At 40.5% G+C, this 5,469-nt stretch overlaps 1 non-coding gene across 1 annotated transcript; it reads left to right on the forward strand.

Annotated features, from left to right (window-relative positions):
• The first annotated feature begins 3,185 nt into the window (after window positions 1–3,185).
• LOC130977543 (small nucleolar RNA R71) lies at window positions 3,186–3,293 on the forward strand. Its single transcript, XR_009085231.1, has one exon. It is a non-coding gene; the product is annotated as a small nucleolar RNA R71 (small nucleolar RNA).
• Window positions 3,294–5,469: the final 2,176 nt, after the last annotated feature.

A 5,469-nucleotide genomic window follows, 5' to 3' on the forward strand; every position in this document is an offset into this window, starting at 1 on the left:
CCAACCTTTGATCAAAGTTGACCCTTCTAGTGTAAGGATGTTCATCTCCTTGCATCATGGGAAAATTGAATGCCAACCTTACACTTTCCGGACTAAAATCCAAGTAATTCCCCCGAACCATAGTAAGATAATTCTTTGGATTCGGGTTAACACTTTGATCATGGTTCTTGGTGATCCATGCATTGGCATAGAACTCTTGAACCATCAAGATTCCAACTTGTTGAATGGGGTTGGTAAGCACTTCCCAACCTCTTCTTCGGATCTCATGGCGGATCTCCGGATATTCACCCTTTTTGAGTGAAAAGGGAACCTCGGGGATCACCTTCTTCAAGGCCACAACTTCATAGAAGTGGTCTTGATGCACCCTTGAGATGAATCTCTCCATCTCCCATGACTCGGAGGTGGAAGCTTTTGCCTTCCCTTTCCTCTTTCTAGAGGTTTCTCCGGCCTTGGATGCCATAAATGGTTATGGAAAAACGAAAAAGCAACACTTTTACCACACCAAACTTAAAAAGTTTGCTCGTCCTCGAGCAAAAGAAGAAAGAAGAGAGTAGAAGAAGAAGAAATGAGGGAGAAGGGAATGGCTTTGTATTCGGCCAAAGAAGGGGAGAAGTGGTGTTTAGGTTGTATGAAAATGAAGGAGTGAAGAAGGGTATTTATAGGAGAGAGGGGAGTAGGAGTTCGGCCATTATGGGTGGGTTTGGGAGGGAAAGTGGTTTGAATTTGAAGGGTGAGGTAGGTGAGGTTTTATAAAGGCGTGAAATTGTGATTACTACACAACTTTACACAACTAACCAGCAAGTGCACTGGGTCGTCCAAGTAATACCTTACGTGAGTAAGGGTCGATCCCACGGAGATTGTTGGTATGAAGCAAGCTATGGTCATCTTGTAAATCTCAGTCAGGCAGACTCAAATGTATAATGGTGAAGAGAAAGATGGGATTTGATAGGTGAAGGGGTTTTTGGGGAAGAGGTATTGAGGTGATTGGTGAATGGGGGAAGAAGAGAGAGGGTGGTGGTGGGGTTGGATGGGGTCCTGTGGGGTCCACAGATCCTGTGGTGTCAAGGAAAAGTCATCCCTGCACCAAATGTTGCTCAAAATCATGTTTTGAGTCATTTCTGGCGTTAAACGCCGGGCTGGTGCCCATTCCTGGCGTTTAACGCCAGGTTCTTGCCCTTTTCTGGCGTTTAACGCCAGTCTGGTGCCCCTTTCTGGCGTTAAACGCCCAGAATGGTGCCAGACTGGGCGTTAAACGCCCAACTGCTAGCCTCACTGGTGTTTAAACGCCAGTGGGTTCTTCCTCCAGGGTGTGCTGTTTTTCTTCCTGTTTTTCATTTTGTTTTTGCTTTTTCAATGGATTTTGTGACTTCTTATGATCATCAACCTACAAAAAAAATAAAATATCAAAAGAAAATAGTTAATTATAAAGCATTGGGTTGCCTCCCAACAAGCGCTTCTTTAATGTCATTAGCTTGACAGAGGACTCTCATGGAGCCTCACAGATACTCAGAGCCATGTTGGAACCTCCCAACACCAAACTTAGAGTTTGAATGTGGGGGTTCAACACCAAACTTAGAGTTTGGTTGTGGCCTCCCAACACCAAACTTAGAGTTTGACTGTGGGGGCTCTGTTTGTCTCTGATTTGAGAGAAGCTCTTCATGCTTCTTCTCCATGGTGACAGAGGGATATCCTTGAGCCTTAAACACCAAGGATTTTTCATTCACTTGAATGATCAGTTCACCTTTATCAACATCAATCACAGCCTTTGCTGTGGCTAGGAAGGGTCTGCCAAGGATGATGGATTCATCCATGAACTTCCCAGTCTCTAGGACTATGAAATCAGCAGGGATGTAATGGTTTTCAATTTTCACCAAAACATCCTCTACAAGTCCATGAGCTTGTTTTCTTGAGTTGTCTGCCATCTCTAATGAGATTCTTGCAGCTTGTACCTCAAAGATCCCTAGCTTCTCCATTACAGAGAGAGGCATGAGGTTCACACTTGACCCTAAGTCACACAGGGCCTTCTTGAAGGTCATGGTGCCTATGGTACAAGGTATGGAAAACTTCCCAGGATCTTGTCTCTTTTGAGGTAATTTCTGCCTAGACAAGTCATCCAGTTCTTTGGTGAGCAAAGGAGGTTCATCTTCCCAAGTCTCATTTCCAAATAACTTGTCATTTAGCTTCATGATTGCTCCAAGGTATTTAGCAACTTGCTCTTCAGTGACATACTCGTCCTCTTCAGAGGAAGAATACTCATCAGAGCTCATGAAAGGCAGAAGTAAGTCCAATGGAATCTCTATGGTCTCATTTTGAGCCTCAGATTCCCATGGTTCCTCATTGGGGAACTCAGAGGAGGTTGGTGCACGCCCATTGAGATCTTCCTCAGTGGCGTACACTTCCTCTCTTTCCTCTCCGTATTCGGCCATGGTTATGGCTTTGCACTCTCCTTTTGGATTTTCTTCTGTATTACTTGGGAGAGTACTAGGAGGGAGTTCAGTAACTTTCTTGCTCAGCTGTCCCACTTGTGCCTCTAAATTCCTAATGGAGGAGCTTGTTTCAGTCATGAAACCTTGAGTGGTTTTGATTAGATCAGAAACCATGGTTGCTAAGTCAGAGGGGTTCTGCTTAGAATTCTCTGTCTGTTGCTGAGAAGATGATGGAAAAGGCTTGCCATTGCTAAACCTGTTTCTTCCACCATTATTGTTGTTGAAACCTTGTTGAGGTCTCTGTTGATCCTTCCATGAGAAATTTGGATGATTTCTCCATGAAGAATTATAGGTGCTTCCATAGGGTTCTCCTAGGTAATTCACCTCTTCCATTGAAGGGTTCTCAGGATCATAAGCTTCTTCCTCAGATGAAGCATCCTTAGTACTGCCAGGTGCATTTTGCATTCCAGACAGACCTTGAGAAATCAAATTGACTTGTTGAGTCAATATCTTATTCTGAGCCAGAATGGCATTCAGAGCATCAATCTCAAGAACTCCTTTCTTCTGACTAGTCCCGTTGTTCACAGGATTCCTTTCAGAAGTGTACATGAATTGGTTATTTGCAACCATTTCAATGAGCTCTTGAGCTTCTGTAGGTGTCTTCTTCAGATGAAGAGATCCTCCAGCAGAGCTATCCAAAGACATCTTGGATAGTTCAGAGAGACCATCATAGAAAATACCCATGATGCTCCATTCAGAAAGCATGTCTGAGGGACATTTTCTGATTAATTGTTTGTATCTTTCCCAAGCTTCATAGAGGGATTCTCCATCCTTCTGTCTGAAGGTTTGGACTTCCACTCTAAGCTTACTCCATTTTTGAGGTGGAAAGAACTTTGCCAAGAAGGCATTGACTAGCTTTTCCCAAGAGTCCAGGCTATCTTTAGGTTGTGAGTCCAACCATATTCGAGCTCTGTCTCTTACAGCAAAAGGGAACAGCATAAGTCTATAGACCTCAGGGTCTACCCCATTAGTCTTGACAGTGTCACAGATTTGCAAGAACTCAGCTAAAAACTGATGAGGATCTTCCATTGGAAGTCCATGGAACTTGCAATTCTGTTGCATTAGAGAAACTAATTGAGGCTTAAGCTCAAAGTTGTTTGCTCCAATGGCAGGGATAGAGATGCTTCTCCCATAGAAGTCGGGAGTAGGTGCAGTAAAGTCACCCAGCACCTTCCTTGCATTGTTGGCATTGTTGTTGTTTTCGGCTGCCATGTGTTCTTCTTCTTTGAAGAATTCGGTCAGGTCCTCTAAAGAGAGTTGTGCTTTGGCTTCTCTTAGCTTTCTCTTCAAGGTCCTTTCAGGTTCAGGATCAGGCTCAACAAGAATGCTTTTGTCTTTGCTCCTGCTCATAAGAAAGAGAAGGGAACAAGAAAATGTGGAATCCTCTATGTCACAGTATAGAGATTCCTTGAGGTGTCAGAGGAACAGAAGAGTAGAAGACAAAAGTAGAAAATTCGAACTTATCAAAAGAGATGGAGTTCGAATTTTGCATTAAGGGATAGTGTTAGTCCATAAATAGAAGGATGTGAGGAGAAGGGAAGTAATTTTCGAAAATTAAGTGAGAGATTTTGAAAATATTTTTGAAAAACATTACTTAATTTTCGAAAATGAGAGTGGGAAAGAAATAAGATGATTTTTGAAAAAGATTTTGAAATTAGAAATCAAAGAGATTTGATTGAAAACTATTTTGAAAAAGATGAGGTTAAGGAGATATGATTGATTTTAAAAATGTGTGATTGAAAAGATATGATTTGAAAACAATTTTAAAAAGATTTGATTTTTTTTTTTAAAAAATTAGTAACTTGGCTATCAGGAAAAGATATGATTCAAACATTAAACCTTTCTCAACAGAAAAGGCAACATACTTGAAATGTTCAATCAAATCATTAATTGATAGTAAGTATCTTTGAAAAAGGAAAGGAATTGGTTTTGAAAATATTTGATTGAAAAGATATGATTTGCAAAAGATTTACTTTTGAAAAACTTTGAAAACTTGAAAAAAAAAATTGATTTGAAAAACAAAATCTTCCTCCTAGCACCATCCTGGCGTTAAACGCCCAGAATGGTATACATTCTGGCGTTTAACGCCCAAAATGCTACCTCTTTGGGCGTTAAACGCCCAACCAGGTACCCTGGCTGGCGTTTAAACGCCAGTCTGTCTTCTTCACTGGGCATTTTTGAATGCTCAGCTTTTTCTGTGTAATTCCTCTGCAGTATGTTCTGAATCTTCAATTCTTTGTATTATTGACTTGAAAAGACACAAATTAAAAATATATTTGGATTTTTAATAATCAAAATGCAACAAGAATCAAATAACAATGCATGCAAGACACCAAACTTAGCAGTTTGTATACTACTGACACTGTATGAGACACATAAACACTCAAGTCAAAAGAATTCAAAGATCAGAGTAAGAAATCATCAAGAATTACTTGAAGATCCTTAAGACACATGTATGAATGTATGCAATTGACACCAAACTTAAGATGAGACTAGTGTCTCAACAAGAAACATAACATATTTTTGGTTTTTTTATGATTTTTTTGATTTTTTTGTGTTTTTCGAAAATTAAGTGGAAAAAGATATCAAAATTCTTAATGAGAATTCCAGGAATCAGTGCAATGCTAGTCTAAGACTCCGGTCCAGGAATTAGACATGGCTTCACAGCCAGCCAAGCTTTCAAAGAAAGCTTCGGTCCAAAACACTAGACATGGCCAAAGGCCAGCCAAGCCTTAGCAAATCACTGCTCCAAAAGCAAGATTGATGAAAATCAACAAGCTCTTGTGATGATAAGTTGAAACCTCGGTCCAATGAGATTAGACATGGCTTCTCAGCCAGCCAGACTTCAACAAATCATCATAAAACTCTAGAATTCATCTTCAAGAATTTCGAAAAAAAAAATACCTAATCTAAGCAACAAGATGAACCGTCAGTTGTCCAAACTTGACAATCTCAGGCATTGTTACCAAAAGCTTGCTCAAAA

The sequence above is a fragment of the Arachis stenosperma genome, chromosome 4, assembly GCF_014773155.1.
Source record: "Arachis stenosperma cultivar V10309 chromosome 4, arast.V10309.gnm1.PFL2, whole genome shotgun sequence".
Lineage (NCBI taxonomy): Eukaryota > Viridiplantae > Streptophyta > Magnoliopsida > Fabales > Fabaceae > Arachis > Arachis stenosperma.